The sequence below is a fragment of the Equus caballus genome, chromosome 10, assembly GCF_041296265.1.
Source record: "Equus caballus isolate H_3958 breed thoroughbred chromosome 10, TB-T2T, whole genome shotgun sequence".
Lineage (NCBI taxonomy): Eukaryota > Metazoa > Chordata > Mammalia > Perissodactyla > Equidae > Equus > Equus caballus.
This window is the reverse complement of record NC_091693.1, coordinates 3,666,149-3,679,053: the sequence shown is the minus strand read 5'-3', so window position 1 is coordinate 3,679,053 and position 12,905 is coordinate 3,666,149.

Sequence of the window (12,905 nt, the reverse complement as noted above, 5' to 3'; positions counted from 1 at the left end):
CCATGGAGTCATTGTCTTCAGATCCTCCTTTCTAGAGAATTCCTTCCTCTAATGCCGAGCTCTGTCTTTGGGAGCCTTCTGCCTCTCCAGTGGGCCATTATTCTGCGTCCACTATGCTGGCTTGTTCCGTTAAGGGTTCAGATTCCCGAGGTTCCAGCCGTTGCTTCAGAGACCAGATTCGCCCCTTTTCCGCCTCAACTCATGACACACCTGTGTCCTCAGGAGATCTTGGATTTCTAGAATGCCACCTCAAAACCGAGTTTGGAACACGTAATGTGGTGGGGGTATTTTTAAATGTGTCTACTTATATGTTTGAGATGATTGCAGGTAATGACACAGAAGGTGGAAGAAGGGATCTGGAGGCAAAAAATACTCAGGAAAATGGTCTCTCTTAATTCATATCTGTGTAAAACCTCTAAAACCGCCCCCCCCCCCAAAACAGGACAATGGAAGCGTATTTCCTGGCTCTGGTGGGGCCCAAGACTTGATTTCAGCTTTCCAAACTCTTTTCATTGATCTCTATTTTTGCTTTCCTTCTCTTCTTTCACTGTTTATCTTAGAATGAATGTTATAGAATTTTAGAGCTGAAAGGACCTCAGGGATGGGAAGAGTGGAGGTGGTGGGACTGTGGGACCCCAGAGAAGGGGCCAGCACCCAGCAGTTCTGCCACGGGCGCAGTTTCTGCACCACCTTCCTTTCTGGGTGTCCCTGTCACTCGATGTGGCAGAGCTTAGCAGGTTTACTTTCCTCCAGCATGTGTCTAAGAGAAAAAAGGAGAAGAATTTCCATACGCCAGAAATCTACAAAGGCATCCTTTTACGATGAAATAACCTCCATTTATTGTTTTGCTTCTAACTTTTCAATGACCTCCAAATATAATAAGAATGATGGTGTCTTCAAAATGGGTGAAGTTTGTAAAACTTGCTGGGTCAGTGCAGGAATACTCCTAATCTTCTGAACTGTAACATTTCAAATTGATAACAAAAGAAAACCAGCTCGTCCACGTGTGAGTTCGGTTGGGAAATTCACATGCTTTTAAAATGCTGTCCATCAGTGGCTTATAAAAGTATTTGATGGATGTTTGATGGAATTTGAATTATTAAGCAATGTCAAATAGAATTTTGGCTTCACTGTTAATGAGGTGTCATTGAAAAGAGTTGTAAAAATAGCAAGAGATTTGTTTTAATAAAAGAGGAAGAAGGGAAAGGCAAATTAAATCCAATAAATGCATGAAGCTGAACAGCTGGAGGCACCCACTCCCTTTCCTCACCTCTCTTTTCTCTCTGTGCTGGGTGCTTCTCACCACCTCTATGGAGGTATTTGACGCAGACAGCCAATTAGTACTGGGTGACCCTGCTCCATATCTGAGAGATGGTGAGTGGACTCCCCACCCCAGTCCCTTCTCTGTATCTGAGATTGTCTCCAGGTTTCTAGACTCCGTCCCAAATGTGTTTCTTCTGCATCTTGGCCAGTGCTGTTCAATGGGCAGATACAGTGTTCATCGTTGTGGTACCTGGGTTTAGAGAAGAAGCTGAATGCACACAACTCTGTGCTGTGTACTTTGAGTTCCAGTAGAGGACAGATGGCCCATGGGGATGTTAAGCGCAGTGCCGCTTCTTCAAGCTGTGTGTGTCCAGAGTGCACACAACGTCTACCTGATGAGCCCGGGGCCACACACTGGCAGCAGGAAAAGGCTGGCTGGCTCTTGTCCTCCTCATGGAGGGAACTATCGGGAGAGAGGATTCCTAGAAAGAGAAAGAAGACAAGGAATTGCAGAGACGTTGAAATGAGAATTGTTGACTAGACTAGAAGAAGTCAGAGGAGAATGAATGGAATGAGGAGACCAGGGAAGAAATGAAGGTTTGGCTGCTCAGAGCAGAGCACCCATCAAGGGGCAGGCAGTGCTTCCAGCAAGACCCTGGCCCCCAATGCAGCTTCCCCTTGACCACCTGGCTCTCCTCCCTACCTGCCTCTCTCCTCCCCTTGGGACCTCCTTTGTCCTCTTCGTAATTTTGACTTGCCTTTGAATTACAATCTAAAGCAATTTAAAAAATATTTTATTTTTATTTCCGTATTTCAAGTAGTTAATACATATATACAATAGAAAATTCAAGACAAAAGTGGGTGTACAGTGAAAATTGTCTCCCCCGCCCTGTTCTCGGTCCTCCAATTCTTCGACAAAAGAACTATTGTTAATGGTTTATTGTATTTTTTATAAAGAGATTCTATGCAAATACATACAAAGCATGCTATACACAGTGTTTTGCACATTACTTTTTTTCCCACTTAACCATATGATCTTGGAAATGCTGCCATATTGGTATGTATAGAGCTGCCTTGTTGATTTCAAAGGCTGCACAGCATTCCACTTTAGGGATTTACTATCATTTACTTCCCAAGTCTTCTGTTGATGGACATTTGGTTTGTTTCCAATCTTTTGCTGTAATAAATTTCCTTATACGGGCATCTTTGTGTACATGTGTATATATATCTGAAAAATAAATTTTTAGAAATGGGATTGCTGGTCAGAGGTTATATGCATTTTAAAATTTGAAAAATCTCACCACATTTTCCTCTTTTCTAATTTACAGTACCACTTTGCCAAACCAGTGTGATCAAAAGTTGATCTTTGACAAGCTGTTAGGCAAAACATGTATCTCTCTGCGTGAGTCGGCGCATTGGCATTTCCTTTTCTGTAAACTGTTTCTTCGTGTTAAGGGTAGTTTTGATAAATCCATTTGGAAGAGAGTCGGGTTCACAGAGGTCACCAACTGGGAAACATTTTAAGAAGGAGAGGAAAAGAGCCAAGTGAGCTTTATGAAAGAAAAATAAACTCAAGAACGATTTCTTTTTCTAAAGAAACCACTGTATCTGGATTATGCCCTGTCAATATGCCAGGTATGCACAGATGGTTCTTCAGTCTGATGGATTGACATTTCTTCCCCTGGATTGTGATAGAAAAACCTTTCCCTCGCAGACCTGGAACTCACAATGACATTCTAGCATTACTAGAGTATGTTTTCATTGCAAATTGCATGTAAAACCCATTGTTTCATTGCAAATAAAAGTTTAGATTTACTGTGATGTGACCACAATGTGATATTTTCATCCATAAAGCCCTCGGTTACTTCCTTGCTTTAGTGCACCAGGCTGAAGGGAGCCATCTCATTTTCAGTGAGTGACCTTGAGGTGGCAGCAACATTACATTCAATTCTGTGATGCACCAAGTCCATTACAAAGTGAAAGTAAAAATCGCAATAAATCAGAATAATACTGATTGTTATAATTTTATTATCAGAGCATTAAGTCAATAAAACTTATCTGAAATGTCATTTGCATTGTATACAATTTTTACTAGTTATCCAGTATGTCTTAAAAGCATGTTTAAAACAACAAAATGAAGAAATCGGTGATAAATTGCGCAAAAGCTGGGGTATGTCTCACGCTGTAGTAAAACTAAATTCTCCTTTGATTCTTTGCATTGTAAAATATTCTTCTTGCAGACTTTTAACTGTAACATAATGCCTTATGTCTGCCTGACTGTATTTAGTGCCCTATTGTCTGATTACTTATTTTCCTGCAGGTTGTCTGGCTCTTTTTCATTTATGATGTTATATAGGAAGGTCATCTAATATATGGTATCCTTTCAGGAAAGGAGAATGTGGTTTTTTTTTTAATAATGAGGAATAATGAAATTTATTTATGAAGGAAGTCAGAAAAATTTATTGAAGAATCACTGTAAGAGAAACATGCAAATTAAAAAAACCTGCTTAATAGCATGTTCATTACCAGGGAGCTTCCAAGGAATGAAGTAGTTGTGTAAAAGGCAAGATATTAGGTGATATAATATTGCTTGTATCAGGTACAATACATGACTACTGTGCATTTTTGTCTTGTCAATTGCTATTAGATTATCATAGTATTGCCTTGTAATTACTTAAGATGCAAGACACTAAAAATGTTTAGGCCTATATTTTTGCAACTTTTTTTTTCCACTTTGTGTGATGGATTGCAGACACATAAGTTATAGGAAGTTGGAAAAACAGATTCTGAATGTGTCCCTAGTTTGATCCTATTCATGACGTTCTGGTTATCACTTTGGTCTTGGCTTTTGAACAACCTTTTTAAGAAAATGCAAACTGAGGCATTTGCTCACCACATCTCCTGCGGTATGCACACTTGGACTGGAAGTCCAGAGGCATGGGCCCCTTCCAGCTCTGCCACCATCCAGTTCTGTGGCCTTAGTTAGTGGCTTGGCCTCTGAGCTTCAGTTACTTCGTCTGTACAGGGAGCTGGCGTTGGAGTAAGTGCATATATGCAATCGTTCACTCACTCAGCAGACATTCCTGAGTGCCAGCCACTGGTTGGGAACTCGCTTGGGGGCTGGGGATCCTGAGATGAATGCGACAGGTCCATGAGTGTGTCACAGTGCAGTGGAGAAGGAAGGTGTACAGATGAAGCCTCGCAGCAGGTATCATGCAGGCTGTGGTGGGGAGGGTCCCAGCGGGTGATTTTGGCTCATGTGACAGAACGGAGCACTTACTCCGTACCTGGCACTTGGCGAGTGCTTTACATGTGTGTTTCTTATAACCCTGTCCCTAACTCCACATTGCGGAGGAATTACGACTATCCCTATATTACAGGTGAAAAAACTGAGGGACAGAGAATTGACTCTCATCAGAACATCTAGCTAATAGATAATGGGCTGGGAGTTTTACACAGGCAGTCTTCGTCCACCTGCCCCACCACAAGCACTGGTTCCTTTCCTTCCGTCTATTCTCGCTCAGAGAATACCCTTTGTCTGAAGAGTGTAGCGGACTGCTGCTCTATCTCTTGTACAACACTCCTAGAGAAGGGGCAGACCTCTTAGACAGAAAAAGCCAAAGCACAGAGAACAGTGAACAGAAGTGACTTTGACCTTATTCAGGGACTGGGTCATCTCTTAAGTCCATTCTAGCATGGCTCTCATTATTTGCTGACTCAGAATAGAGAGTCTTATAGACAGCTCCCCTTGGAATTACTCCTGCCACTAAGAAGTGGAGCCTTGTAGTGGTCAGGAGCAGACTCTTGAGTCAGAATGCCTGGGTCAAATCCCGGATGTAGAACCCTTAATGTCTTGGCTCCAGTCTATTATCCCCAAAATGGGGATACCAGTCATGGCTTCCTTGTAGACCCGTCTGAGGATTAAAGTAGACAGTCCTGGTGATGGCTCAAGCCCAGAATCTGGCACGTTATAAGTGCTCAATAAGTGTTTTCCATAACTATTATTATTACTGATGGTCTTTTCCTCCTGGGAAATTGGCTTGAATAGATGTGTCATAGGAATTCTAAAACAAAATTAAATTAGAAGCCCACATTTTATCCGAATGCAACTGATACAAAGATCAAAGTAATGTATAGTTAAATGTAAATAGTTGAGAAATGCCTTTTGGTAATAGCAACCAGCTTTATGAATCTCAAATAAGTTGATTATTAGATACGATACTTATTCCTCTCTCACAAGAATTATTGATTTAATTTTGGTGACAGTGTCAATTTGAAGAGGCTGATTGAATATATTGGGAAGTATTTGCTTAAAATGGTTTAACAAGACAAGATCTTTGAATTGCACTAACGACTGCATGTTTTTATGTATTTCGGAATCCACCTGCCTTTGGGCTGCTCCTTCATGCACTGCTATGTGTCACCCTCCTGGAGCTGGGAGTCCAGCCATACCCCAGTCCTCTGTCTGTATTGGGCTCTACAGTACTCTTGTCTGTCAATTTTCACAAAGCCGCATATTGCCTCGATGAAGCTTATTTTATAAGTTATGGAATCATCTCGCAAACACACCACCAAACAAAAGATAAGTCCCAAATGTCTTGCTAACACTGGGTTCTTTGAGAGAGGCATAGGGGAAATATCCTCTTTTGGAAAGTGACTATATTTGCATGAAATTTTAGATCACAACTATTGGCTAAAACAACATGTAAAAACAATTCATGGCCCTCCACGGCAGAACTTCTTAGTGTGCATATGTTGGTGTGAAACCAACGAGTTCTGCAACTCCTGGGCTTGGCCTGTGGGGCCACAGTGCTGAGAGGATTGCTTTGCTGTGCGGGGAGCAGAAATTCCGCTGTGACCAATTGCCAATGTGAGTTGAATCAGGCGCTCGGGGCTGCCTGCGTGTACTTCCTGAGCTTCCTGACAGTATTTGTCTTTTCACAGTCATCTTTCTGGTTTTGGTAGTTGAAAGGAACCATGAAGCTTGTCAGAAAATCAATGGACAGTTTGGCTCTGGTACTTTGAAAGTATCACACACACACTTATGTACACTCATGCTCGTAACACTCACAAACATGTGTGCATATCCGTGAGCACACATTCTTTCCTGACTTCTTCTCTAAGCTAAGAAGGCCTTTCATTTTCCTCATAAGTGAAAAACATTTGTTATTATTGTCACCCAAACCTTTTATTCTTGTCACTTGAGTTTCACACATTGGTGGAGAGTAGCTTCCATCATCTCCTTTCAGCAGCCCCATGGTTCTATTAGCTCTGGGCATTTCTCATTGAGGTAGAAGTTGCAGCTTAAACTCAGAAAACCAAGGTTCACTGGCCACAGATGTGATCACCAGAGTTGTCTTGCCCTGACTTTGTGAGAAGGAGGTTTGGAAGTGGCTTTTTCACCCATTGAGTGTTCCGTTGTAAGAGAAGCAGTGACGTGCCTTACTGAACCCTTCCTAGTATCAGTGCTAATGTACCCTTTTCCCTTCTATTCTGGAAAGAGGAGAAATGTGGGGAGGGTAACCACAGACTTCTCAAGGTAAGCAGCAGACTCTAATGGAGCTCCAGTGAGCATGCTCAGGGAGCAGACTCTTGGCTCAACCCAAGGTTTTAAGTTCATTTGGACCAACCAGAAAGTCCATGGACAGGCTGCTTCTGCTGGGGATGGCTCTTTTTCTGTTCGCTACGGAAGAAAATTCCTACTTTCCTGGTGGTTTCACATCAGGAGGACTTTTACATTTGCAATGAGAGTAATGAAGTCTGATGCGTTTGTTCTTAAATTCTTACTTCCTCCCCACCTCCTCAGGCTAGTCTGCCCCAGGCCAAACTCCCAAGTGTCCTGCTCACTCCAAGGCTCTAGATTATCCTGAGCCTAAAAGGAAAGAAATGGAGGCACCTAGTTCTCCCAAGAAGAGCAGAGGGCAGAGAAAGGTTGAAAAATGGATTGAGCTCTTCCCTGGAATGATCCAGAAAAGATTGAAAAGACACCCATTATCTGGGTCATTTTAGCTCCGTGAGTTCAAGATTTCAAGATGGTAGCCTGATTAAATTCATTTTCTTTGTCATCATCATCGTCATTGCCATCTTCTTTTTATGTTAAGAAAACAGGGTTTGAAGCGCCATGAGGGATTCTGGCTGCCCACCCAGAACTCTAACTCACCAGGTTAACAGGCTGTAATATTTGATGCAAAACAAATCTCTGAGCTGGCACTCAGCAATGTGAAATCCAACTGGCTAGAAACTGTCTCATTAGAGGCCATCCGCATTGCAAGTGAATGCACTTGGAAATAGTCACGTCATTCCTTCACAAGAATCATAGAAGTGATATTTACAGCTGGGCAGCCAATCGATTCCCATAAATCTGTTTGCAGTTTCTCTTCTTCGATATTCTGCTTCTTCTAAAATCTCATCTCTCCCCTGCACCCTCAGTTTGCATTTGCCCCCTCGCCTCCACACACTAGAATCCTCAGCAAAGACATTCCGTTAAGTTGTCTTCAAGATCCACTGGGATAAGTGTAAAGTCTGGATCCTCCACCAAAGAGTTAACACTTCTGCTGCCCTTTGCAGATTAGAAACAAACACATTTTTGCCAGAGAAAGGACCTACCTTTGCTTAAGTCTCCACAGAGTGGATGTTTACATTTATGCCAAGATTTGTTCCTAACCTCTGCTTAGCATTTGTTTTTCTGAAGAAGTAGGGGAAAAAAATCATCATATGCAAACAAAAGCTGAAACATTTCTCGTCTTGTGGAATTGAGTCTTACCAGCACTTGTATTTCTTATGAGTTGGTTCCTAAACTCCTGAAAAAACAAAAAACCAAAAAACCTGCCTTGTCTCCCTCCCAAGAATGATGGGGAAAGGTTTATCATTAATCCTGACACACTGACAACTCATTTCCGTCAAAGAGTTGTTCAAGCAAAAGACTCCAGAAGTCACCCTGAGTTTCTTTGTTTCTTTATACCCCACTTAACCCATTGGCAGGACTTGTTTGTTCCATCTCAAAAAAAAAAAAAAAAGCCCAAAAACCAAAACCTCCAAGTCCACCTACGTCTTTCCACCTCCACTGCCATCATCCCTGGCCACCATCATTGCTTACCTGGCCCTCGTGAGGACCTCCTCCCTGGTCTCTCTGCTGCCACACTTGCCCCTACAATCTGCTCTCCAGACGGTGGCCAGAGTCATCTTTTAAAAGCATAAGTCAGGTCATGTCACCGCTCTGCTTGGAAACCCTCAGGGTTTCCGGATGCCCTTAGAATAAAGTCCAAACTTCTTGCCAAAGCTCCTGCTTCTCACTAGCCTCATCTGGTACCCCTCTCCCCCTGTTTGCATGGCCTGTTATGGATGCTCAGAATGATCTTTCCATGATATTTGCATGGCTGGCTTTATCTCAGCCTTCAGGTCTCTATTTAAATGTCACCTCCTCAGGGAAGTCTTCCCTGACCCGCCAGGCTATACTAGAGTCCTCTCTGACTCTGCTAATGTCTCTCAATCACTCCATCGTGTTTTGTCTTCCTCATAGCATTTACAATTTTCTGAGTTGTCTTGACTGTGATATATTTATAGCTTAATTGTTGGTCTGCCCTTACTAAAATTTAAGTGCCAGAGGAGCAGGCACCCTGTTGGCTGTTCAGCACCAACAAGTGTGTGTGGGTTCAGCACCTAGGACAGCGCCTGGGCCTTTGTACAACCAATAAATGAATGGGTCATCCCAAGTTCCCAAGGCCGACATGTTAAGCCCTTGAGTCCTCTCTCTTTTGGTCTTTTTCTCTGCAATGGCCCCTTGACTTATTTCCTGCTCTTCTGAAGTTTTGTGTTTTTTTTTTTTTTTTTTTTTGAGGAAGATTAGCCCTGAGCTAACTGCTACCAATTCTCCTCTTTTTGCTGAGGGAGACTGGCCCAGAGCTATCATCCCTGCCCATCTTCCTTTACTTTATATGTGTGACACCTACCACAGCACGACTTGCCAAGCGGTGCCATGTCTGCACCTGAGATCCGAACCGACGAACCCTGGGCTGCCGAAGCAGAATGTGCGCACTTTACCACTGCGCCACTGGGCTGGCCCTCTTCTGAAATTTTTAGGTGAGCCAGTCCTTTCAGTTTTACTTTTTATTCTTTGTAAAAAGCAGCCTTGGAGTTGTATATCTTGTTGCTTTGTCAAAAGTCATTCTATGCAAAGCCATCTGTAACTGTTCCCCAATATCAGAGGCAGAGCAGTGTCCAATGTTAATATCCCGGTGTTTGTATGCAGGGCTAGTCTGTCCTAGGATGACAATGAATCAGAGGTGAAATGCCAAAAAGGATGCTCAAGGGATCTCAGCCTCCTGGACGGCTCTTACAAAGTTAGGAGAGGCCTCTTTTGCTGGAAAATCAGCTTGCTTGCCCTTCTGGGGAACTGGTGCTTCCTAGAAGCTGCATGGCCCAATCACTGCAAGAAGACACAGTGAAAAGGGCAAAATGGATGGGAAAGTGGGCACTGGAAGAGCTTCCATGGAGAAGGGCTGCTCAGTATTCCCCAGCCAAGTTAGGAACAAAAAGCATTTGTGCTTTAGCAGGATAATTTCTCACTAAAGAAGTCACTTGCTTAATTATATAAGAAGACTGGGTATACATACATGACTAGTCCTACACATTGCCATTAAAGGACACCTACTAGTCTAGCCAGAGAAATTCCTACTGGCTCTAGGAGGTGAGAAGCCATCATCCCTCTGGAAGGGTAAAAATTCTATCCAAACCAGCCTGCTTCCTCAGACTCCCAAGTTCTGAGATCTTATGAACTGATTACTAGAAAGAGGAGGCAGAGACTGTTCTGCTGGGTAAAATCAAATTGGGGGATGGTTGCAGGGAACTCGGGGATGGAGAAAACTAAAATAATGAAAATCAATAGTGCATCTGAAGTGATCTTATAGTGCAATCTGAGCAGTTCTTTGCACATGTAATTTGTGAGAAAATTCATTACGTTGTGGTGGCAGCAAACACATTCCACATAAATGCGCAAATGCTCTGCTAATAACCACCACCAACCCACGTTGTGTTGTGGAGAGTGCTGAAATATAATCGAGTCATCGAACGTTAGGGTTGGAAGGCCATGAGCCCATTTTAGGGTTGAGTAAAAAAAGCCCAGAGGGGGAAGGAGCTTTTCAGGGTCTCAAAAATCATTAGCTGCTGAGCGTGGCCCTCACCCAAGCCTCTGTCTCTGACTCTGTGTTCTTTCTCCAGCCCACGTGCCAGCTCTGCCTTCACCCTCTGGCTCCTGTGTCTAGGCATGCTGTGTGTGTTTTGCTCAAATGCCCACTTAGACATTGGTCTTACACTCCAAAGTCCTTGCCCACAAAGGTGCTCATGAGCACTGGGATGGCAGAGAGGGTCATAGCGCAAAGACCCCATAGCATCCTCAATAGAAATTTCTGGTTACCAATGACCACTGTCTGTCATTCCCACCGTCCTCTATGCAGTTCCCAGCCACCTGGCTCTTCATCATGTCAGGATTCAACATTTCTCTCCTCTCTATGCCAAACTGCTCAGCTCTTTCCTCAGTCCTACCCTCAAGCTCACAAACGCACATCCAATGAAATGAAGCATCCTCCAGCTAACAGGATACTCTTTAGAAGGCAGTTCACGTGCCATCTTTATTACTTGAGCACGCTCCTGGAGTTTCACCCCCACACCACGAGCAGCTTATCAAAGTATTTCCTCTAAACAGATATGGTTTTTCTCCAGGAGGAAGTCTGAAATGAAAAATTTCCCTCTTGTCCTATATTCCCATCACATCATGTAGATTCCTAAATCGACTTTCTGGGGCCTCTTTCAGTCTCTCTTTTCTGCTCTGGCAACCTTACTGGCACCTTGCCTATTTTGTGTTCATATCCAACTTCCTGGACCAGAACAATGATAGTGATAGGCCACTTTCTCAACTGCCCATGTGAATGCCCCACGTTAGGATGGCAAAATCCTCTCAGTTCATCCCCCTGCAGGGGCGGGGCTCCTCCCCATGACCCTACTGGCTGTCTAGGGGTCTTTTGGTTTTATAGTAGTCTTACAAGATGCTGCAGCGAGTTGTTCCTTAGGGAGAGCTGGCTGGTGACTTGCGTGGGGCTGGCCCCACCCTCTTGGTGGCTGGGTGTGTGTGTGAGGTCTGCTGCTGCAGGCCCACCATGTGGGCGTGAAGATGAGGAGGGTGGAGACCTGCTGGTGAGGAGTCTGTCCAGTGAGGCTTCTAGGCTCCTCAGTAGTGTCCCTTGGGAGACCACTTATCAATTCCTCTCTCTGCTAGCTGGGGTTGTGTGGGGGGCATGCTTAGCACAGGATTTCCCTCCCTTCCCCCTTAACCCAGACTTCTGCTTCCTGCCCACATGCCACTTTATCACCTGTTTCCATACCAAATGTCCTTGACTATTCTTTTCCATGGTCCATCCCAAAGCTATGATCCTTCATAGAAGCCTGCTGTTCTGATCTCTGCTTCCTGGGGGGTCCTGGGGAATGTTACCCTGTAGCAGAGGAAAGACCACAAGGAGAGTGAGTTTTCCTACTCAGTGGTTGACCACAGGCTCCCTCCTCCCCTCCGTGTGCCACACTCCTGTTGGGTACTAAGTGTTTTATATACATTATCTTTAATCCTCACAATAAACTTGAGGGAGTGAATGCTATCATTCCCATTTTAAAGATTCAGAAGTCAAAGGTCTGAGAGGTTCTGAGACCTGCTTGAGGTCACCCAGCCATGGATGGCAGACCCAGAGGTTGAGCCCGATCCTGCCTGCTGCTGAAGTTGCATTCTCTCTGCAGCACCTTGCACGGCTCTTGGTGAGAGTTTCCAGGAAAGACAGCTCTTCCTCTTCTTTTTAAGAGACAGACACAGACAATTTGGAGCCAAGTTGTTCCAAAGCTGCCATCTGTTAAGAGGTCGTACCATGGCACTTGATGGAAGATGAGTCGTGAGTGAAAATGTGGTTCCCCCAGGAGGAGCAGTGCCTGCATTGGGTCCGTGCCTCAAGGTGCTGCCCCTCTGGACACCATTTCTGTGCTTCCTGATAGGTGAGCCATTGTTTAGACCCCGAATGCATGTCCCCTCACAGGCAACCCAGGCTTGAGGAAGGCACAGGTGTCCCTGCTTGGTTGCCTGGTCCCCAGACCATAGTCTCCAAAGCCTGGGTGGACCTTGATTAGACCTTGGACCCCTTGAGAGCCAGTGGGCAGCATTCTTCAGCCAGAACCTGAGTTTGCTACTCCTGTGGTGTGTGTTGCACCATTTAAAGGTGTTGAGTTGACGGTGAAGATCAACATGTGACAAATGTGTGTGTTGGCGTGTGTATTTATGGACTTAACATATATGCAATGTGTGGCTGAACACGTGTTGACAATGTTAAAAAGAGAGAAATTCCAAAGCAACAGCTATCGATCTTCCCGAGTGTTTGCATCGCTGTGGGTAGAGGAGGAAGTGGCTACTGTGGGGCTGCCAGCCAGCTCTGCTGTCCCAGGTTCACACTCCCCGACAGCCTGTGAAGGCAGCGCTTATGGTCGGGATCACGCGTCTCTGCGCTCGGGCTCAGACTGCGAGGAATCGGAGGCCTCGACGAGCCACCGGAGTCCTCCTGGCAGCCTCTGAGGCATGGGCTGCTGCCAGATCACTGCTCCCAGATGAATGTGTG